The 25,526-nt window shown below is 37.1% G+C and overlaps 1 pseudogene across 1 annotated transcript; it reads right to left on the reverse strand.

Annotated features, from left to right (window-relative positions):
* Window positions 1-15,831: 15,831 nt before the first annotated feature.
* LOC147370834 (eukaryotic translation initiation factor 3 subunit K pseudogene) lies at window positions 15,832-16,733 on the reverse strand (annotated as a pseudogene). Its single transcript, XR_015166185.1, has one exon. The product of XR_015166185.1 is annotated as a eukaryotic translation initiation factor 3 subunit K pseudogene (transcript).
* Between the last annotated feature and the right edge of the window lie 8,793 nt (window positions 16,734-25,526).

A 25,526-nucleotide genomic window follows, 5' to 3' on the forward strand; every position in this document is an offset into this window, starting at 1 on the left:
AAGATATTAAGAAGAGGTGGCAAGAATAAACAGAACAACTATATAAAAAAGATCTTCACAACACAGATAATCATGATGGTGTGATCACTCACCTAAAGCCAGATATCCTGGAATGTAAAGTCAAGTGGGCCTTAGGAAGCATCATTATGAACAAAGCTAGTGGATGTGATGGAATTCCTGTTGAGCTATTTCAAATCCTAAAAGATAACGCTGTGAAAGTGCTGCACTCAATATTCCAGCAAATTTGGAAAACTCAGTAGTGGCCACAGGACTGGAAAAGGTCAGTTTTCCTTCCAATCCCAAAGAAAGGCAATGTCAAAGAATGCTCAAACTACCGCACAATTGCACTTATCTCACATGCTAGCAAAGTAATGCTCTAAATTCTTCATGTAAAGCTTCAACAGTATGTGAACTAAGAACTTCCAGATGTCCAAGCTGGATTTAGAAAAGGCAGAGGAACCAGAGATTAAATTGCCAACATTGTTGGGTCATCAAAAAAGCACCAGAGTTCCAGAAAAACACCTACTTCTGTTATATTGACTATGCCAAGACTTTGACTGTGTGTGTGGATACAACAAACTGTGAAAAGTCCTTCAAGAGATGGGAATACTGGACCACCTTACCTGCCTCCTGAGAAATCTGTATGCAGGTCAGGAAGCAGCAGTTAGAAATAAACATGGAACAACAGACTGGTTCCAAATCATGAAAGAAGCACATCAAGGCTGTATATTGTCACACTGTTTATTTCAGTTATATGCAGAGTACATCATGAGAAATGCTAGGCTGAATGAAGCACAAAGCTGGAATCAAGATTGCTGGGAGAAATATCAGTAACCTCAGATATGCAGAAGACACCACCCTTATGGGAAAAAGAAAAGAAGAACTAAAGAACCTCTTGATGAAAGTGAAAGAGGAGAGTGAGAAAGTTGTTTTAAAACTCAACATTTAGAAAACTAAGATCATGGCATCTGGTCCCATTATTTCATGGCAAATAGATGGGGAAACAATGAGAGACTTTATTTTTGCAGGCTCCAAAATCACTGTAGATGGTGCCTGCAGCCATGAAAGTAAAAGATGCTTGCTCCTTGGGAAAACAGTTATGACCAGCCTAGACAGCATATTAAAAAGCAGAGACATCACTTTGCCAACAAAGGTCCATCTAGTCGACGCTATAGTTTTTCCAGTAGTCATTTATGGATGTGAGTGTTGGACTATAAAGAAATCTGAGCACCAAAGAATTGATGCTTTTGAACTGTGGTGTTGGAGAAGACTCTTGAGATTCCCTTAGACTGCAAGGAGATCCATCCAGTCTGTCCTAAAGCAAATCAGTCCTGAATATGGGAGTACTGATGCTGAAGCAGAAACTCCAATACTTTGGCCACCTGATGCAAATAACTGACTCATTTGAAAAGACCCTGATGCCGGGAGAGATTGAAGGCATGAGGAGAAGGGGACGTGGGGGATGGATGGCATCACAGACTCACTGGACATGAGTTTGAGTAAAGTCCCGGAGTTGGTGATGGATAGGGAGGCCTGGCCTGCTGCAGTCCATGGGATCCCAAAGTGTGGGACACGACTGAGCAACTGAAGTGAACTGAACTGAACCTCACATAAATTTATTAAACTCCTTGACCTTCATCTCCTTGATATGTAAAAGGGAGAGTCAAAACTAACTAAATTTTGGTTGATTCATTTGGAGATCATGCAATCTAAAAAATAAAAAAGATTATCACTGATTAGATTACCTAGGATAGAGTAGTTCCATAAAACCATTTTCTCAATGAATTGTTGGACACATGTATTCACCTGGATATTGTTGAGATATAAATGAGTATTTTTTGAAGCATATAGTGAAATAAATTAGAATATATGTTTTTCATGGTATCAGTACTCATTCTGATACTAATCAGTACAGTGAACACCTATCACCTCTCTGAACTTACTGTGTATTTCTCCTGCTTTATTCCCTTTGCTGTAGCCCATACTTGTCTTCTTAATGCACTGGGAGTGTTCCAAGTGGACCACATATATGCCTGCCTCAGATATTTGAATTAAACTCCTTTTTTTAATTGATGTATTGTTGATTTACAATAATTCAACTCTTCCTTTTATTTAAACCAAGGTCCACAAACTTTTCTGTAAGGTACAATAGTAATCTTTTTTTCTTCCTGTGTTTGCAGACAATATGGTCTTTGTAGCAACTCTGCTTCTAAAAGCAGTCATAGGTAATATGTAACAATAGATGCAACTGTTTTCCAATGAAACTTTACTTACAGAATAGGCTGGAGTAGGAGGAGTAGCTGGAGAAGGCAATGGCACCCCACTCCAGTACTCTTGCCTAGAAAACACCAGGGTGGAGGAGCCTGGTAGGCTGCAGTCCATGGGGTCTCGAAGAGTCGGACACGACTGAGCGACTTCACTTTCATGCATTGGAGAAGGAAATGGCAACCCACTCCAGTGTTCTTGCCTGGAGAATCCCAGGGACAGGGGAGCCTGGTGGGTTGCCGTCTACGGGGTCTCACAGAGTCGGACATGATTGAAGTGACTTAGCAGTAGCAGCAGCAGGAGGAGTAGCAGGCAGAAGGTTAGGTGCTATATGAGGTCTGCAGGCCCTGGTTTGTTGATCCTTGGCTTAGACTGCTTTCCTTTCCGATATCTGCATGACTTGCTCTCTCCCTTTCTCTAAGTTTTTGTTCAAATTCCACCTTTTCAAGTCTATCCAGAGAAATCCACTTACAATCGAATATGACTCCACCCCTCACTGGGCTTCCCATGTATCTCAGTGATAAAGAATCAGCCTGCTAAGCACAAGACACAGATGACACAGGTTCAACCTCTGGGTCAGGAAGATCCCCTGCAAAAGGGTATAGCAACACACTCATTCTTGTCTGAACAACCCCATGAACAGAGGAGCCTGGCGGCTACGGTCCATGGGGTTGCAAAGACTCTGACACGACTGCAGCTACTAAGCACGCTCGCACCACCACTCACCAACACAAACTTTCCCCTTCCTTAATTACATTTTATTCAAAGCAATTATCATCTTCCAAAAGACTTTACTGGGTTTTGTTTTAAATTATCTGCATCTTATTAGAATATTCCATGAAGTCCAGAATTTTCAATCTTCTTTTTCTTTCTCTTTCTATTCAATGTTGTATCCCCAGCATCAAGTACAGTACCAGACTCATAGTAGAGGTTCAATAAATATTCACCCTAATTTTTGGAATCTGATGTGAGGTAGGTTAACACTATATAAAGAATATCTTGAAGGAAGAAAGAGGGGGAGAGAAAGGAGAGGAGTAGTGATTTGTATTTAAGACTGCTAGGGCAGTGGCAGTGGAATTGCTAACCTGCTCTAGCACGTGCTTTTGCTGCCAGGTTCAATGATGCATGCTACTGCACTGTAACCTGAAGTTTCTTATCTGTTAAATGATGACACCCATTGAATGCGTTCAATTATTCGGTAACAAATAATCAGTACTAACTTTCTTTCTTGATGATATTTCAAATCTTCCCTCAGGATATTATTGGGAATCCACTAAGAAAGCAGTGCCTTTTCAAAGAATGCCACAGATGCCAGAAGTTGGGAAATAAAAGATAAGAGGAGACTTTTCTGGAAAACATCATTGATGTAAGGATAAGGGTTATGGTGGCATGTTCTTTTACCCTTTTCTTCTGATAATGATATTCCTTTACAGTCCATGGTTATTTGTATGGGTTGTTATAGAGTGGGAAAAAAATCTGGATTTGAGTGATATGGAGTAACATTTGAAATATTTTTTTCTCTTGTTTAGAAAGCCTATTTTGAAGTGGATTGGCATCATCAAACAAACAAAATGTCTGAAGATTCTTGTGACTGATGTACCAGCACGAGATTCTCAACCCTGCTAGAATCTTGGGGAAGTGAGGGGATGTAGAGGACTGTGATTCTAGAACACAGCAAATGTGATTCATTTGTAGACATTTGGGGTGATCCCTTAGCTCCTTTTCTTAATAAACTGCTTGACAAATAGAGTTCTCAGAGTAATGAAAATAAACTCACAGTAATTATGATTATTTTATGGTCAAAGTAGAAAATCCCCTATAGATAATAAACTTCTGCTTTGTTTTATGAAGAAATAACAACACTGTGACATGTAATTTTAAAAATTATTATTTGAGCCAAAACTCATACATATTGTGCTATTTGTTAAAGTCTAAATATGGTGTTATTATTTAAAATAAATAATTGAATTAAAAATAAACTAGATATTAATTGCAGCAGAAATTAATTGCAAAGATGAAAATAATGAAAGTGAGAAGAATTGCATATTTGAGATATTATTTAAAAATGGAGGATTAAAAGTAAATAGAGTTATATGACCTCAAAGATTCATTCTTATTGTATTATTCTACATGCCTTTATTTGAATAACTATGACTTTTCAATAAAGTGTTTATTTAACTAAAATGGAATATTGGTCATTCCCACTTTTTCACATAACTCTATTTTAATGAACAAAACAAAACTTTAAAAATTCATTGAATGAACACAGAACAAATTAACATTCCAGATAAACAACTGTTAATGAGAGCTATAATGTACTGCACAAAACAGAAATCGTGGATCAAAGGGGTAGACGGTAAACAGTTTTGAACCGATATCAACTGAAAGATGTACTGGCAGTGTCCATAAAAATCAGCACAACTGAACTGAGCATTAGGATTCATCCCGAAATCTAAAGTCCAAATACCTAGAAGACAGTTAAGACTTTCCTTATTCATTTATATGTTTAACATAAGCAGTCTTGCATTTTATATATCCTTACTAGAAGGATATGTCAAATGTCATTCACATGGTTTAATTTAAAACTTAGACAAATAAAGGAATATTAAAATTCTTTCCTATCAAGGTCTTGTTTTTGGCTGTCTACTACAGATACTGTTTAAACTTAATTAAAATAGATATGCCATAGTTCTTTTAGTAGTATGCGAATGCATACACTATGAGGGCTTACCTTGTAGCTCAGTTGGTAAAGCAGCTGCCTGCAATTCAGGAGACCTAGGTTTGATCCCTGGGTCAGGAAGATTCCCTGGAATCATTGCATTATATCACCAAACATGTTCTGACATATGACTTCAAGAGTTTTACCATTGCACTAGCCCCAAGCATCCAGTATCGTGCATTGAACCTGGACTGGCATCTCGTTTCATACATGATATTTTACATGTTTCAATGCCATTCTCCCAAATCTTCCCACTGGGACGACCCAGAGGGATGGTATGGGGAGGGAGAAGGGAGGAGGGTTCAGGATGGGGAGCAGATGTATACCTGTGATGGATTCATTTTGATATTTGGCAAAACTAATACAATTATGTAAAGTTTAAAAATAAAATAAAATTAAAAAAAAAAAGTTTTACCATTCATACTGGTTCATCTGAAGGACAGAGCTATAATCTACTTCTTTCTAAGAATGATAATAGTCTAACATTTCTATGAAGACAGGTCGTAATTAAACTAAATTAAAATTAAAATTTTAATTGAAAAAGGATTTTTACATTGTCACATTAAGAATCCATTCAATTTAGGGTAGTGTCAGATTTCTTTATTTATTTTGAGGATGTGCCTTTTTCTTAAGGATACTTCTCAACTGCATGATAATAATGTAATATTTTAATCTCATTGACACTGGTAAATATTATGATTAGCTAGATATGTCTTTAGTTCTGCAGTTAAAATGTACATTTACTGAACAGCAAACCAATTTCATTTACTGAAACTAAACTTCAGTCATGATTATGAACCTATTTAAAGGAAGAGAGGACTGTTTAAGTGGCCATGCAAGGAAGATTTAAGTGAAAAATGTATACATTTACAATGACTCATTGACCCCTTTCCAATAAATTAAACTTAATTTTAAACACTACTTTTAATGTATCATGGAAAATTTGAAATGAGGAGAACTATGATAAAACATGTCTGGATTTTTAATATGCAGTTTATCTGTTATGGTAAAAGAACCCTACTTCAGTACAAAAAAATTATTTGCAAGTTTGTCTTATAATTGTGAATACTTTCATTAATAATCTGTTAGAATATACACAATGGCCCTTTCTTTTATGCTAAATGGCTGGCAAGTGTTTTGCCAAATTTTAGCTGTAGAAGAAATGAAATCCTGTGGAATAGACCTGGAGAACCAAATAAAGAAAATGGAAGATAATAATTTAAAAACTACATATGAACAACTCAGCTACCTTATTTGTGACCTTTTTATCAACAGTTTAACTTAATATCCATAAAGATAAAAAGTAGAATATCTGCCCTGGTTTGACACGGTTGGAAAATATGGTAAGAGAGTTTTCTTAAGTGATGAAAAGAAAAATCACCAAATGTGTTGCAAAATATTTCTAACATAAAGGGAAAGAGAAAGGGAAATCGCTCAGTCGTGTCCGACTCTTCGCGACCCCATGGACTGCAGCCCACCAGGCTCCTCCGTCTGTGGGATTTTCCAGGCAAGAGTACTGGAGTGGGGTGCCTATAACCCTCAAAAGGCTTCTACCCAGAATACATAAAGTATGCCTCTAAAGGAATTAAACAGAAAAAAAAAAAAAAACTGGCCAAAATAGAAATAGACTATATAGAATGGGAAAATGGGCAAAAATAATATTGTAGCTTATAAAAGAAGCTTTATAAATGAACAATAAACATCTGGAACGCAAATAATATCATTAGCTATTTTATACATATGTAATTTTCTGGTGTGGCATGTATAATGACTGTAAATTCTTGAGAAAATCTAAAAATTAAATGACCTCATGGCACTTGAAAGTGAACAGAAGCAGGAGGACTCTGGTGGTGAGACAAAACTTGAAAAGAAAGAGACAAACAACAGAGAAAATTAATAGAGCCAAATGTTGACTCTTTGAAACACTAAAAACATGATGAAAAGCAAACTAAACCTCTAGGTAGACCAAAAAATTACAGTATGGAATTTACCAGTATCAGGAATTCAAATGATGTGTATGTAAAGATGTTCCTTCATGGGTCTGATAAGAGATTAAAATGATAAATTCTACTATGAATCATTTTTATGTCAATAAACTTTTTTAAAAATTAAAAGATGCACCCACTTAAAAATATAATTTAGCAAAAATGACACAAGATGAAATAGAGAATATTCATAGTATAATATCTATTACGTGCATTGAATTTTTATCTTAAAACTTTCCATTAAATAAAACTCTAGACACAGAATCTCTTCATTGGTAAATTCTATTTAATACTTAAGACAGAAATAACTATTTAATGGGGAAAGAACTGTGTTTTCAATAAATTTTGCTGGAATAACTAGATATTAACATACGAAAAAAAATAGCCCCATATCATAGTATGCACAAAAATTACATGTACATGGGTCATAAACCTCAACATAAAAGTTTAAACTATAGAGTTTTTGGAGGAAAAGTATATAATACTCTAAAATTTTGTCTTTATATTTGAAAAAGTATTTTCCAAGACAGTATATATTTGAATATTGCTTTTTAAAATAAAATCTGGAAATTTTTGCCTCTTAATTGATGTCTTTATACCACTTTGATTTAATGTGGTTATTGATACTTATGTTAGCATTTCTGTTGGCTCCATGAGTTTTTTTAATTCATCTTTCTGCCATTTTGAAATAACTAAATGAAATCTTAATTTCATTTTTCTAAATACAGATTTATTGAGCTATAATCTTTAACACAGAGAAGGCAATGGCACCCCACTCCAGTACTCTTGCCTGGAAAATCCCATGGATGGAGGAGCCTGGTGGGCTGCAGTCCATGAGGTCGCTGAGAGTCGGACACAACTGAGCGACTTCACTTTCACTTTTCACTTTCATGCACTGGAGAAGGAAATGGCAACCCACTCCAGTGTTCTTGCCTGGAGAATCCCAGGGACAGAGGAGCCTGGTAGGAGGCCGTCTACGGGGTCGCAGAGAGTCGGACACAACTGAAGTGACTTAGCAGCAGCAGCAGCAGTAGCAATCTTTAACAAGATTCATCTTTAAAAATTATACAGTTCCAAATAGTAGTTGTTTTTGTTTTTAAACAACTTTACTGAGATATAATTCACTTATGTGAACATCTATGTCTACTCCTGCAATGAAATATACGGTTTCTCCATTTAACTTGTACAACTCAATGTTTTTGTTATTATGCTATTAAATTTCTTTTTTACCACTTTGCAAAAAAATTATACAGTTCAACAAGGTTTGACAAATGTATACATTCTTGTAACCATCAACTTGATCAAGATAAATAATTTTTCAATAGTTTACCAAGGTTTCTTCAAAAATTGAGCTAATTCTCCTTTTCTTAATAAGTTGTAAAAATGATATATTCTAAGTAGATACTTTTATTACTTATATGTTTTACAAATATTTACTTTCAGGTCTATGGTTTGCCTAAGCTGCTTTTTTAACTTTATTACTTTATCTATGGACTTACAGAAAAATAGGGAAGATGGTAGAGAGAGTTCCTATATACCCCACATCCAGTTTCTCCTATTAGCAATATCTTACATCAGTATGGTACACATTCCAATTAATAAACACTTGTTGAGAAGTTATAACTTTAGTCCTTATTGTATTTAGATTTCCTTAGCTTTACCTAGTATCCATTTTCTACACAAGAATTCCATCCAACGTGTGTATGTGTGTGTGCCTGTGTGTGTGTGTTTGCCTGTGCATGTGCGTGTGTGTGTGTGTGTGTGTGTGTGTGTGTGTTAGTCGTTTCAGTCATGTCCGACTCTTGGCAGTCCCATGGACTGTAGCCCACTAGGCTCCTCTGTTCATGGAACTCTCCAGTCAAGAATACTGGAGTGGGTTGCCATTTCCTCCTCCAGGGTATCTTCCTGATCCAGGGATCAGATTCTTTACCATCTGACCCATCAGGGTACTATTTTATATTGAACTGAGGCATTTCCTTAGGTGCTTCCTGGCTGTGAAAATTACTCAGATTTTCCTTGTTTTTATTGCTCTTCCCATTTTTGAGAAGTCGTGATTAGGTATTCTGAAGAATGTTTCTAAATCTGGATTTGTCTGATATGTTTTTGTTTTTTGTTTTTTTTCTTGATTAGATCTAGTTTACTGGTTTTGGGGAGAGATACCACAGAGGAGAATATTCTCATCATCTCATCTCAAGGTTACATACTACTAACATTACATATCACTGTTGATTTACTTTGATTTTCTGGCTGAGGTAGTGGTTTCCAGGTTTTTCCACTAAAGTTACTCTTTTTTTGTTTTCTCAGTTTCTATGTAGGATGCTTTGGAAGCAACTCCATGTATTCCACACATATGGAGTGGGCATTAGGCTTACCTCCCTAACGGTTAGTTTATTTGGCATTCTTATGTACTGGAGATTTATCTATCTTCTCCCATTTATGAGTGAATTCAGTCACTTATTTATTTTAGTATGTACATATGAATATCTATTTTATATTTTGGGTATAATTCAATACTATTATTGTATTTATATGGCTCAAAATGTCTCAGTCTTCACCAGTTAGAGCTCTTTTACTTGTTCAGACAGTTTCCTGTATCTTTTTGTCATATCCACATCATTCTTTATCACAGCACTTTCCTACTTTCTGACACTACTCATTTTGTTTATTTCCCTGACCAAGTCCTACAATCAGCAATTCTCCAAGAAGCTTTGCTTCTTTTTACTAAAAAATGGTATTACATCAACATCTGAATACTAGATATGCTTGTTGCTACTGGGGAGTCATTGCTTCTGGGTAAGAAAGCTAGGTATTTAGGAATGCTATTTGAATTATTACATATTTAATAAATTTGATATTCTCTTAAAATTAAATCTCAATGGTAGCTTTATTTGGGGGTTAAGTTTTCTTAGTACAAAATTGGAGAACTGCTGGACACATTTATTTTCAGGTTAAAATATTTGCTGTGTATATATTTCCTTCCATTATATGCTAATCTTTATTTTCTTACCTGATTTTTGCTTTGTGGTACATCGTTCACCTATAAGGTTTGGTCTTTAGGATTAAGTTTTCTTAGCCCAAATTCTAGCACTTAATGATATGTTGACTAAAACTGTTTCCTAATTATTTGTTTTTATAAGTAAACTGCACCAATAGATTGTTAAGTACCATGAATACTCATCAGCACATTCAACACTGAACTTATAGAGCAAGTTCCTATTGAGCACTTCTCTCTCTCAGCAAATAAGAATCCATCTACAGTCATAGATAGACAGATGGCATATAGATACAGGTATTGGTATAGATGTAGATATAGGTATAGATACAGCCACGTGAAAGCCAGCAATAGTTTGGGTATCATATTTAGAACTATACAAGTTATTCTGAATCTCTATGCTTGGAATCGAGCTTGACTTTTAGTAGCATTTCAATGAATACTTGTTGAACAAATAAATTATCTCTTTTAGGGACACAAGCGTGATCATCCACATTTGACAAGTAGCTTCCAGCTGTAATCTACTGTAACCAGGCCCTTGGCATGTTGTCATTCTGATTGATGCCAATACATAAAACCATGTTCACATTTCTTGTATTGAGGTTCAGTAGTTGTGTTTTCTGGCAAAATTTTGCTCATGGCCCTTGGAAAGGAGTTGACACTGATTAAGTATCCTACTCAAATTTAAGTCTGCCTAACAGAGTGAAACGTTTTCTGTGCTATTGACAACACAGACAATTCTGACAAACATAAACAGCCTCAGGGGTACCCAGAAAAATATCATCTTGTTTACATGACTCACTTCATGAACCCAATCTGCCACAGACCCACTTTGCCATCTTTAAAGCCTATGCCAAAATTTGAGCCTTCCTGTTACAGCATTTCACTCCTTCATATGCAGTAACCTACAATTACAATTCAAAAGCATATACACATTTTCACAATTTTTATCCCTAAACAGAAATGTTCCAACATCTTTTACTAGTCTTTCTATTGAAAGAGATAGCCAGAGTCAAAGTAAATATTTAAAGTAAAATTGGATGGTTTTGTATCAGATTTGGTTTTCATACGACACAAAAATAACTCAGTTATACAGATTAGACTTTCTTTCTTCAAGAACAATTTTCTGAACTAGATGAACGATTCAAGACTTCCAAATATAATCCTTCCCAGTCAGTAAAATGATACTCTCAGTAAAATGTACTTGATCTTTTTCTTTGAAATTTGAAGTTTCCAATATAAAAAGCAATAAACAAAATATAATGATGGTCTGGCTTGGATGGTCTCAAAATAGTTGCTACCTCATGACGGTCTCCCTCTACTTTCATACACAAATTTCATCTCAGTAGAAAATTCTAGGGAGCTGATTGCATGAAACACACAATTGCTCAGATTCTGTCCTGTGGACACCTTCAAGATTGTGGTCCAGGAACTTGGAGCCCAAGGCTATCTATCTTGTATTTACTTTTCATTACATTTTGGGAGCATTTGAAAAATAGGAATATTTGTATTTAAATATTTTGTTTGGATTATGGGAGAACTTCTCTCACTGTTAATTTTCCATTAAAATTAAAATAAATTATTAAGGCTTTGAGGGCCACAAAGTTCCCCATAATCTAGCACATATGTAGCATTTCAAACTCATTTTGTAATACTGTCCATGTTCTTCACCACTTTCTCTCTACTCTGGTTTTCTTACTGTTCATGGAATATACTAAGCACATACCATTATCAGAAATTTTGTATTTGCATTTTCCTCTGTGTGAAATGTTTTTTCCTCAAATATCCACAAACATACGTTAGTAGTAATATTACTACCACTATGAGGATGTTTTTTAACAACCCCATATAAACCAGCATCTTTTATCATGATTAGTCCATTTCCATGTTCAATTTTTTCAAAACATTATAATCAGAAATGTGTATTTATTTATAGTCAAATTATTGCCTGTTTCTCACTCTAGATTGTACATTTAAAGAAAGCAAGAAGACTGGCTGCTTGATTCACTTGAATTATTGTATGCAGTTAACCAAGTACCAATAACTCTATGCCAGAGTTACAATTATCACCTTAACCTATGAGAATTGCTCTATGGCAAATACATTGCATTACTCCAAATGGAACTCTCTTGAGTCATGTCGTGCACAAGCTACTTTCTGTATATGTCTACATTAACTGCATCCCTTGAATCTATAAAAGTGACTAGCATAAAGAAAGCCCATAAATATTTTTGGACTATTATTTTATAAAAGCAAAAGGGCTTCATTGAAACATGTGGTCCCAGAGCTATGTAAGACTCTTCAGTCATCTTGTTCACTCTCAGCCAGTGTTAGCTATTCTTGCAGCATGTAGCTATGTTAGACCATTTCAGTTTTAAGGCCTGAAGGCACTTTTGCATTAGTTAGGGTATGCTAAACCTCTCTAAGAACCAAACCAAAGATAAATAAAGCTCAAAAACAATAGTTTATTTTTTTCTTGCTCACATATGAGTCAAAGGCAGATGTCCCTGGTTAGTGGATGGCTGCCTCCCACATAGTTATTAAAAATGCAGGCTTATTCTGCTTTGTGTCATTTGTACCCTCAGAATGTTATTGTCATTTTATTCAAATGTTGGAAGGGAAAGAAAATATGGAGGAAATATACCAGTTATTCAGTAATCTTTTACCAGAAATAGCACAAAAATTTCACTCATTTCTCAATTGCAAAAAAATTCACACGATCATAACAAAGTACAAAGAGGACTAGGAAATCTAGTAGCTAGTTCTGCAGGTGCATTCTAGCTATACCTGTATATTGTCAATGAGAGAATAGGATTTTAGTAAAACCGAGCTCATGAGATATCTGCACACACATATTTCCACAGATAGAATACATTCATGCCACACCCTCTGGAAGGTTAGAGAAGGACAACGGGATACGGGACCCAGAGTTTCAACCATCCAATCCATATATGCTACATTCCAGCATCTTCACTGGATATATTTCAGGTTTAGAAATAAAGTTTTGAATTTGGACATTCTGTACCTGCTTTTGATAAACCTTGACCCATATTTAGTAAGTTCACCTAGATTTACATCCATCAGCAAGAACTACACAGAGGGTCAGGCCTGGCAGCCAGAAAAGGAAATCCCTAAGTGAGGAGCTATTTCCTAGCTACGTACATTCTGTAAAAGATGGTGGCCTAGCTACAGAGCATACCATAGAAGAAATGCTTGACTTAAATGCATTTAAAGGGTATAGTTTGTCATGTTTGCTGTGCCCAAATAGTTGGCTTCTGGTAGAATCTCCAGACAGTATGAGATCCTCTACCATAGTTCTTTTAACAAAATGAACAGATTAGAAAATGAATATTCTTAAAGAACCTAACAATGCTACTTTTTTTACATACAGTGCTAGTTTTGTTTTTGTTTTTTTTTAATTCCCCAAACAGCTCAGTCAGCTCATCCTGTGGCTTCTTTCTCATTTAAAGATGGCATTTTTATGTGTCATTTGTTACAGCTTCCCAGGCAGTATAGTGGTAAAGAATCTGCCTGCCAATGCAGGAGATGCAAGAGACGCAGGTTTGATCCCTGGGTTGGGAGGATCCCCTGGAGGAGGAAATAGCAACCCACTCCAGTATTCTTGCCTGGAAAATTCCAAGGAAAGAGCAGCCTGGCAGGCTATCATCCATAGGGTTGCAAAGAGTAGGACATGACTAAGCACTACATGTCATTTGTTAGGTGGTATCAAAAGCACACTTCAGTTTGAAATACAAGTCTTCTAAAATGCAAGTGATAATAATCCTTAATTATTTCTTATCTTGATATGAGATTTGAGATAACAGAGATTTTATAGTTTTATTTGTTTTTGTGGTTCTTGGTTTTTGTGGTCATGTTGCCATTGTTTGGCAATACCTGAGTAGTCTAAATCCAAGTCATTTTCACTTTGGCTGGATTGACCAGTCAATCTCAGAATGCCATGTGTTATAATAACTTCTTCATATCATAAAACTACTTCACTGTCTATGACTTCTGCTAATATTATACTATAAGGAAATTAAATGTAAAACAGGTGTTGGTTGTCACCATCAGATATTTCCCGACTATGTCCCGTTATCAAGAAACTTGACATAACCTGTTTGCATCACATGAAGACATACTGCATATATGGTGGCTTCTTAAAAACATCTTCACTATGTTAATTATGTGGGATTATGGATGTGTTAATTATATTTATTTTAGTAACTGTTTTACAACATTTATGTATATCTAATCATGTTATACATTTTAAATATATACAATTATATTTGTCAGTTATTCCTTGATAAAGTTAAAACACACAAAAAAGCATGTCCCAAGATTCTTTGATACTCCTTTCCTAGAATGATTCTCTCCTTGGCTGTGGGATTGACTCAATAACTCATTTCTAAAAAGTAGAATGAGGTGCAAATAACAGTGGGTGATTTTAGAGATTGAAACTAGGTTATAAAATATTTCCACTGTCTTTTTGTTTTCTCTAGAGGCTCTGGGGGAAGTTAGGTACCCGTTCATGAATAGAGGCCCATGTGGTGAGGAATGAAAGCCTTCAGCCAACAAACCTGTAGAAGAGCCATTTTGGAATTACATCATTCAGTCACAGATTAGCCTTCTTATTAACAATGCCTCTGCTGACACGCTGACTGCATCCATATGTAAAATTCACTTGTGTAAACTACTCCTGAATTCTTAATGCACAGGAACTGTAAGAAACACTTATACTTGTTTTTCAGTTCAGTTCAGTTCAGTCACCCAGTTGTGTCCGACTCTGCGGCCCCATGAATCACAGCATGCCAGGCCTCCCTGTCCATCACCAACTTCGAGTTTACTTGTTTTTAGCCACTCACTTTTAGGCGTACTGTCAAGAGTTGCTAAGATATTCCCTGGCATTTCTGCCACTGTATCCACTTTATTTGGTCACGTGGTCTGCAGGAACCTTAAATGTCATCAAGCATATGCCCTAGAATGCATCCAGTGTCAAAAGCAAATGTAAGTCCCTGATGAGACTACTTCAACAGCACCTGTGATCAAAATATCCTCTGCTTCCCAATGCCTTATGTAACTCTTTGATGAGATGCTTCCCTCCTGCCTGGCCCCACAACCCATGGCATTTACCAAAGGCCTGCTCTTTTGGTTTGAATTCACCAATATGGCCTCAGTCTGATAACTCCAAAGCACTTTATTCATAAAGCCTAATAAAGACATGTTCCCCAGTTCCTTTCTCTTTCTCTTTGCATACAGGCTGCCTTAACCTCCCCATGGGGTCCCATGAGATGTGGCAGGTATTTCTTTTAGAAACTGCTAATAATAAACTTTTCTATTTCACTTGCTTTTGAGGTCTTTCGCAGAACCATGGCTCACCATCCACATCCTATGCTCCACTTAACAAGTGTTAATTTGACAAGTAATTTGCTATGCAGTGATAGGTGACTAATATGCATTTCATTCCATATGTAGTATTCTCAGCTAGCCTCTGAGATTGAACCAGAAATGGTATTAGCAAGTTTGATTATATCCAGCTTGCTTAACATATTTTATCTCAGGTATCATGCCAGTGGAGAAATGCCTTTATGGAGTGCCCTATGATCAACTGCAATTCCCAAGTTTCATTCTGTTTTACATGTATTAACCAGGTCAATCTATTATGCAAAGTGTGACAGGGTATCAACTCCTCCAGTGAACAGTTTGTAATTGTTAGCATTAATTCCAATTAATCCCCAAATAAGTCTAAACTGCCTTAAAACCTGTCCTTTGTAAATCATAAGATTCTCATTTATTCTATTAATTTTGGATGCAATATAAATGCAATTTTTTCCTTTATCATCACTTATCAAATCAAAACTAAGGTACATGTGTTCTGTGTCAGCCATCATCTCTCAAAGCAAAATTTATTTATTCCTTAAAATATTTCCTAAAGCAGCACATGATTCCACTACCAGATGAAGATCTGGCCCGACTCGTCAGCGCTCCAGCCGTACTTGCTCATCCACACCTTTAGCTGGCTGTCTGTCAGATTCCCGAGCATCTCAGCCAGCAGCCAGCGATCGATGTGTTGATACGTGATGCCCACAACATGGCAGATAAATTTTCGGACAGAGTCTTCAAAGCCGGTTATACCTTCCAGGAGGTCCATGTTTTCATCCAGGGCTTGCCAGAAGGCTTGGAAGTGGCAGGTCTCCAGCAGGTCTCCGAGGTACAAAATCTGCCGGATGGGCCGTTCTTCTTGGTGGGCCTGGTCGATCATGCACTTGCACAGCGTGAAGTCGGTGTGGGGCAGGTTGGTGAGGGCCTTCAGCAGGATCTGGGCGGTGACCGTGGTCTGGAAGAAGGCCGGGTTGAACTGGTACAGTTTCAGGACAGCCAGGTTGGCTTCCAGATCATAGGCATTTTCTTTGGCCTGTGTCTCCACATAGCGCTCCAGGGTGGCCAGGTTCTCAGGGTTGTACCTGTCGATCCCCTTGAGCAACTTGCCCACGTTCGCTCTCATCTGCTCAAACATCGCCATGACTGCTGCCGCCTCCCACACCAGGTTTATAGCCGAAGACCCTGCCGGCAAAGCGTCCTCGAGGACAGGAAGAGGAAGAGTTGGTGGAAACGGAAACTACGTAATTATTTTCTCTCCAGCCCCGGGGGCGGTGAATCGTGCTTTGGGTCTTGCGGCGGCTGCCACGCTTTCCGGCTGCCGCGTGACTTCTTCCCAGCCGGCGCAGTTAGCGCGTGCGCATACGCTCTACTCGAGCAGAAGCTACGGCGCGAGAAAAGTTTAAGATTGGATGCTTGTTGCAATATCATATCATCACTGTACATAAATCTCTTGTCTCAACATGGGGAAAACTGGTCCTCACCTCCAGGCAATTGAAGCTGTGCACATGACCTCAAATCTTTCATGACCTAGAGCTTAATATCTACTACAGAATGATTCCCTTCCCAGAGCAAACAACAAGTCTATCTCCTTACTTACCATTTTTTTTTGGACATTTTCCTTCTTCACTCCATCTTTGAATTGAATTGTCAAGTCTAAATCATGTAGATTGGAATAACAGACCGGTTCCAAATAGGAAAAGGAGTATGTCAAGGCTGTATATTGTCACCCTGCTTATTTAACTTATATGCAGAGTATGTGTCATGAGGAATGCTGGGCTGGATGAAGCACAAGCTAGAATCAAGATTGCCAGGAGAAATATCAATAACCTCAGATATGCAGATGGCACCACTCTTATGGAAAAAGCAAAGAAGAACTAAAGAGCCTCTTGATGAAAGTGAAAGGAGAGTAAAAAAGTTGGCTTAAAGCTCAACATTCAGAAAATTAAGATCATGTCATCCGGTCCCATCACTTCATGGCAAGTAGATGGGGAAACAGTGAAAACAGTGGCAGGCTTTATTTTTTGGGCTCCAGAATCACTGCAGATGGTGACTGCAGCCATGATATTAAAGGACGCTTACTCCTTGGAAGGAAAGTTATGACCTGCCTCTGTTCAGTTCAGTTCGGTCGCTCAGTCGTGTCTGACTCTTTGCGACACCATGAATCACAGCTGTTCACCTGTTCATCATCAACTCCCAGAGTTCACCCAAACCCATGTCCATTGAGTCGGTGATGCCACCCTGCCATCTCATTCTCTGTCATCCCCTTTTCCTCCTGTGCCCAATCCCTCCCAGCATCAGAGTCTTTTCCAATAATTTAACTCTTCACATGAGGTGGCCAAAGTATTGGAGTTTCAGCTTTAGCATCAGTCCTTCCAAAGAACACCCAGGACTGATCTCCTTTAGAATGGACTGGTTGGATCTTCTTGCAGTCCAAGGGACTCTCAAGAGTCTTCTCCAACACAACAGTTCAAAAGCATCAATTTGTCAGTGCTCAGCTTTCTTCACAGTCCAACTCTCACATCCATACATGACACTGGAAAAACCACAGCCTTAACTAGACAGACCTTTGTTGGCAAAGCAATGTCTCTGATTTTGAACATGCTATCAAGGTTGGTCATAACTTTCCTTCCAAGGAGTAAGCATCTTTTAATTTCATGGCTGCAATCACCATCTGCAGTGATTTTGGAGCCCAAAAAAATAAAGTCTGACACTGTTTCCACTGTTTCCCCATCTATCTGCCATGAAGTGATGGGACCAGATGCCATGATCTTAGTTTTCTGGATATTGAGCTTTAAGCCAACTTTTTCACTCTCCTCTTTCACTTTCTTCAAGAGGCTTTTTAGTTCCTCTTCACTTTCTGCCATAACGGTGGTGTCATCTGCCTATCTGAGGTTATTGACATTTCTCCCGGCAATCTTGATTCCAGCTTGTGCTTCTTCCAGCCCACCGTTTCTCATGATGTATTCTGTATATAAATTAAATAAGCAGGGGTAGGGGCGGCAGCCTGGAGGAGCTACCCCACACCCGAGGTCAGTGGCAGCGGCTGAGAGGAGCAACCCCACGTCCAAGGAGCGGTGGCTGCGTGGGCACAGGAGGGCCTAGAGGAGCTACTCCATGTTCAAGGTCAGGAGGGGTGGTGGTGAGGAGATACCCTTCATCCAAGGTAAGGAGCAGCGGCTACACTTTGCTGGAGCAGCCGTGAAGAGATACCCCATGTCCAAGGTAAGAGAAACCCAAGTAAGACGGTAGGTGTTGCAAGAGGGCATCAGAGGACAGACACACTGAAACCATAATCACAGAAAACTAGTTAATCTAATCACACTAGGACCACAGCCTTGTCTAACTCAATGCAACTAAGCCATGCCCTGTGGGGCCACCCATGATGGGCGGGCATGGTGGAGAGGTCTGACAGAATGTGGTCCACTGGAGAAGGGAATGGCAAACCACTTCAGTATTCTTGCTTTGAGAACCCCATGAACAGTATGAAAAGGCAAAATGATAGGACCAGCTCAGATAGCATATTAAAGAGGAGAGATATTACTTTGCCAACAAAGGTCCATGTAGTCAAGGGTATGGTTTTTCCAGTAGTCATGTATAGATGTGAGATTTAGACTATAAATAAAGCTGAGTGCCAAAGAATTGATACTTTTGAACTGTGGTGCTGGAGAAGACTCTTGAGAGTCCCTTGGACTGCAAGGAGATCCAACCAGTCCATCCTCAAGGAGATCAGTCCTGAGTGTTCATTGGAAGGACTGATGATGAAGCTCCAATACTTAGGCCACCTGATACAAAAAGCTGACTCATTTGAAAAGACTCCAATGCTGGGAAAAATTGAAGGTGGGAAGAGAAGGGAATGACAGAGGATGAGATGGTTGGATGGCATCACAGACTTAATGGACATGAGTTTGAGTAAACTCCAGTTGGTGATGGACAGGGAGGACTGGCGTGCTGCAGTCCATGGGGTTGCAAAGAGTCGGACTCAACTGAGGACTGAACTGAACTGAATCATGTACAGTTAACCAGCTTTAGCTTATGGAAGATAAATATTATAATAGAAAGTTATGTCCCATACTTTGAACTACTGCAACAGATACAAATGAGGGTGCATTACATATCAACAGATGGTTCACAAATTTTAAAAATGAAATCTAAAATTGAAAATAAGGAAAATATACAACTACATGTTTTCTCAATTCTAATCTGGAGAATTATCAATCCCAAGTATTTTTATTCACTTTTTAAAAATCGAAGCATAGTTGATTTCTACTGTTAATTTTCAGGTATACGGCAAAGTGATTCGGTTATACGTTCATATATATCTATTATTTTCAGATTTCCCTGTTATAGGTTATTACAAAATATAAAAATATACAGTAGGCCCTTACTGGTTATATATTTTATATAGTGTGTATATGTTACTCACAACTTTCTAATTTATCCCTCTTCCCCTTTTCTCCTTTGGAAACCAAAAGTTTGTTTTGGATGTCTGTGGGTCTACTTCTGTTTTGTAAATAAGTTAATTTGTATCATTTTTATAGACTTCAAACATAAGCAATATTGTATGATATTTACCTTTCTCTGTTTGGTTTACTTCAGTTAGGAGGATAATCTTTAGGTTTATCCATGTTGCTGCAAACAGCGTTGTTACATTGCACTCTGTATATTTATATATACATACACACACATATATATGTATATATACTGCATCTTATTTATCCATTCATTGATTGATGGACATTTAGGTTGCTTCTTTGTCTTGGCTATTATAAACATGGCTGGTATGAACATTGGGGTGCATGTATCTTTTCAAATTATGTTTTTCTTTTCCAGATATATGTCCCAGAGTGTGATTTCTAAATCATATGATAGCTCTATTTTTAATTTTATAGGGAACATCCATAATGTTTTCTATAGTGACTGTACCAATTTATGTTCCCAGCAGTAGTGTAAAAGGATTCCTTTTTTTCCACATGCTCTCTGGCAGTTATTATTTGTAGACTTTTTAGTGTTCAGTGAAGGCCATTCTGTTTGGTGTGACATGATACCTTGTTGTAGTTTTGATACACATTTCTTTAATAATTAGGAATATTGAACATATTTTCATGTGTCTTCTGGCTATGTGTATATCTTCTTTGAAGAAATGTCTATTTAGATCTTCTGCCCATATTTTGATTTTTTTTTATATTGCGCTGTTTCTATTATTTGGAAATGAATCCAAAGGGGAAATGAGCAGGGATAAATTAGTGGTTCTGGGTTAAAATAAATTCACTACTATATATAAAATAGATAACTACAAAGACATTACTTTCCCAACAAAGATTCACCTAATCAAAGCTATGGTTTTTCCAGTAGTCATGTGTGGATGTGAGAGTTGAACTATAAAGAAAGCTGAGCACCAAAGAATTGATGCTTCTGAACTGTGGTGGTGGAGAAGACTCTTGAGAGGAGATCCAACCAGTCCTTCCTAAAGAAAATCAGTCCTGAGTGTTCATTAGAAGGACTGATGCTGAGTCTGAAATGCTGATAATTTCATCACCTGATGTGAAGAACTGACTCATTTGAAAAGACCCTGATGCTGGGAAAGATTGAGTGTGGGAGGAGAAAGGGATAAGAGAGGATGGGATGGTTGGATGGCATCGCTGACCAATGGACATGAGTTTGAGTAGGATCTGGGAGTTGGTGAAGGATCTCCCAGCATGAGTTGGTGAAGGGAAGCCTGGCATGCTGCAGTCCACAGGGTCGCAAACAGTTGAACATGACTGAGAGACTGAAATGAACTGAATTGAACTGATACATTAATCAGTTGCATTTCTATACTCTATAAACAAAGTATTAGAAAGAAAAACTAAGAAATTAATCCCATTTACGATTGCTTTGAAAAGAATAAAATACCAAGGAATCAATTTAACCAAGGAGGTCAAAGACTTGTACTTTGAAAACTGTTAGGTAGTTAGAATAGGAAAAAGGAGTCCAGAATGGTGGTGGCTAAAAGACAAGGAAGGTAAAAGTTTATGAAAATAGAACAAAGGAAGGTCTGAGGACCAGAGTGAGGACCTCAGATAGAACAAACAGCACTCCTGGCTAGCCCAATTTACATAGGGCAGGCCCAGGGGGGAGGAGGAAAAACATATAAAAAAAGGAGCCAAAGAGCCAGGGTTTCTCTCTCTCTCTTTACATCTTTTGGGTCAGCCTGCCCTCACACCTCAAGGATGTATTTTCCTTTATTTTCTAAATAAAACTGAGCTGTAACATGGAACTGTAACACTGATCTGTGCGAGAGCTGTGACATGGTCTGTCTGAGCCTTTTAACGTCTGTTGCTTCAAATTTTTTTTATGATGAAACAGAACCAAGGAAATTACACACTCCCATGACAAAATCTATAAGACATTGATGAAAAAATTGATGATGACGCACATAAATGAAAAGATATATTGTGTTCCTGGGTAGCAAGAATTAATGTTGTTAAAAGTCAATACTGAATAGTATAACATTCTACAGGTTCAATATAATCCTTATTAAAATATCAATGGAATTTTCCCACAGAACTAGAGCAAGCAATTCTTAATTTATGTGCAACTACAAAAACTCCTGAACAGTCATTTTTGAGAAAGAACAATAACATAGGTATCACAGTCTCTGATTTAAAATTATATTTCAAAGCTACAATAATCAAAAACAGTATAACACTGCCACAAAAACAAACACACAGATCAATGAAAAAGATCAAGAGCCCAGAAATAAAGCCACACTTATACAGTCAATTAATCTATGACAAAGGAGGTAAGAGTATACCACGGGAAAAAAAAAAAAAAAAGTATACCATGGGAAAGACAGCATCTTCAGTAGATTTGAAGGTATCTGGAAAGACAGATAGCTATATGTAAAAGAATAAAATGAGACTATTTTACATCATATTAACAAAAACAATTCAAAATGGATTAAAGGCCTACATCTAAGAACTGCTGCTGCTGCTGCTAAGTCGCTTCAGTCGTGTCCGACTCTGTACTACCCCATAGACAGCAGCCCACCAGGCTTTGCCGTCCCTGGGATTCTCCAGGCAAGGACATTGGAGTGGGTTGCCATTTCCTTCTCCATTGCGTGAAAGTGAAAAGTGAAAGTGAAGTCGCTCAGTCGCGACCGACTCCTGGCGACCTCATGGACTGTAGCCCACCAGGCTCCTCCATCGATGGAATTTTCTAGGCAAGAGTACTGGAGTGGCTTGCCATTGCCTTCTCCAACATCTAAGAACAGAAGCCATAAAACTAGAACCAAATGGCGGCAGTATACTTTTTGACATAAGACTTAGAATTATTTTGTGGATCTGTCTCCTTTGTTGTCTATCTTCAAGGACAACAAAACAATTATTTTTTTTAAATGGACTTCATCAAACTAAACAGCTTTTGTACATCAAAGGAAACCATCAGTAAAAGGTAAAGGCAATTTAGTTAATGGGAGAATATATTTGCAAATGGTAAATCTGATGAGTAGTTAATAACCAAAATATACAAAGAACACATACAACTCAATATCCAAAGAAAAGAAAAAAGAAATGTAAAAGGAAGGAAAGAAATACAAAAGAAAGAAACAAGCAAATAAATAACTAAAAATGAACAGATGTCCTGAGTAGGCATTTTTTAGAGAAGACCTACAGATGGCCAACAGACACATGAAAAGATTTTCAGCATCACTAATCACAAGGTAAATATAAATAAAAAACAAAATGAACTATCACCACATACCTATCACCAAATAACCATCATTATTTTCAAAAAGACAACAAATATTATCACAGATGTGAAAATAGGGACCACTTTTGCACACTTGCTGGAATGCAAATTGGTACAGACACTCTGGAAAGCAGTGTGATGATTTCTCACAAGTTTAATTATAAAACCCTATTATCCTGCAATTCTACTTATGAGTATTTATATGAAAAAAATACAATCCATAATTTTAAAAGATATATACACCTCTACATTTACTGGATTATTGTTTAACAAATCCAACATATTGTTTAAAATATCCAATATGTGTTCATCTGTGGATGAATGAAAAAAAGAAGATGTAGTATATGTGTATGGAGAAGGGAATAGCAACTCACTCCAGTATTCTTGGCTGGAGAATTCTATGGACAGAGAAGCCTGGTGGACTATAGTCCATGGCGTGCATAAAGTCAGACATGACTGAGCAATTAACATGCAGTATATATGTATAATGAAATACTACTCACCTATTAAAAAATTTAAGCCTTGCCATTTACAGCAAATGGATAGACCTTGAGGGTGTTATGCTAAATGAACTAAGTCTGACAGAAAAAGACTCAGACCATATGATTTCACTTATATATTGACTCTATAAAAACAAAACAAATGGAGAGACATAAAATAGGGACAGACATGCAGATACAGAAAATAGACAGGAGTCTGCTAGAGGGGAGGGAAGCAAAGTGATGAGAAACAGATGAACGGGACTAAGAGGCAAAAATTTCTAGGTATAAAATACATAAGTTATGAAGATGTAATCTGTAACACATGGAATACTAGTCAATACTATTGCTATAAATTTGTATGGTGACAAATAATAATTAGACTTACTGTGTTATTTCATAATGTACAAAATAATGAGCCAATACACTGTACAATGGAAACTTACATAATATAATAAGTCAATTATATTTCAATAAATGGATTCAAGGGCTCTTCAGGTGGCTCAGGGGGTAACAAATCTGCCTGCAGTGAAGGAGATGCAGGAGACAAGTGTTTGATCCCTGGGTTGGGAAGATCCTCTAGAGGAGGGCATGGCAACCCACTCCAGTATTCCTCCCTGCAGAATCCCCATGGACAGAGCATCCTAGTGGGCTACACTCCATAGGTTTGCAAAGAGTCAGACACAACTGAAGCAACTGAGCACAAATAAAATAAAATAGAAGGTGGGATGATTTGGGAGAATGGCATTGAAACATGTATAATATCATATAAGTAATGAATTGTCAGTCCAAGTTCGATGCAGGATACAGGATGCTTGGGGCTGGTGCACTGGGATGACCCAGAGGGATGGTATGGGGAGGCAGATGGAAGGGGGGTTCAGGATAAGGAGCACATGTACACCCATGACAGATTCATGTTGATATATGGCAAAACCAATACAATACTGTAAAGTAATTAGCCTCCAATTAAAATAAATAAATTTAAATTAAAAAAGGAAAAAAAAAGAAAGTGAATTATGTCTCAATAAATCTAGTTATTTGAAAAAAAAAGAAAAAAATTATATGCCTTATTTCAAGCTTCCATTATTTGTTGTAAAAGTTATAATTTGTTGCATTTGTTAATTCCATTAGCATCCAAGGAGTCAAAGCATTTATATTTGATATTATATTATTCTTTGGTTACCAGTAAGGACAATTTCATAAATTTATCAATGGGAGACCCCAAGTGAAAAGACTCAGGAAATATTTTCCTTCTTTTATTTTAAAGCTCAGCAGTATAAATTTCTGTGGAATTTGGAAACTGGAGTATTAGAACTAGGAACAATCATGATGAGAACACTAATTAGTAAACATAACTTTAAAGAAGTTAATGATTCTAAGTTGAAGACCAACAGAGAAAAGGATATTCTGAGTCAGTCATAAAAATCCTTCCCCACTTTCTTGCATTCATGCTTTCAATTCTCAAATAAAGGAACAAATTTCAAAGGCAAACCAGGGAGTTCTGAATTTTATATATGTAATCATGTATTTATGCACAGTAGTTCATCAGAACCTATAATCAAGAATTCTACATAATTTGCAGAACATTAGGAAATCATTTAGCAAGAACACTTTTTTAATGGTTCTGTAAAATATGAAGGGGGCTTGTAAGAATTAGATTTTATTATAATTAAATTGAATGTATATAATCTGAAGCAAACATTGTTGGTAGTAAAAGTAGTTAATAACCTCTTACCCTCACAAAAAAGATACTTATCAAGAAAATTTTTATTTTATAATAATGATAATATTTTAGTATCACATGAAATATTTTTTTTGAAAAATTCCTAAGGAAAACTATGCCTTGTTCTTAGTATGTATAATGACAGTGCTGTTCTTCAACTGATTAGCCTACAACTGTCAGATACAATTTTATATTAATATTTCCAAAGACTGCCTTGTCATGTATTAAAATACGGTGTAAATTTTGTCAAGAAATG

The sequence above is a fragment of the Bos grunniens genome, chromosome 6, assembly GCF_055505025.1.
Source record: "Bos grunniens cultivar Pamir isolate PY7600 chromosome 6, Bosgru_T2T1.0, whole genome shotgun sequence".
NCBI lineage: Eukaryota > Metazoa > Chordata > Mammalia > Artiodactyla > Bovidae > Bos > Bos grunniens.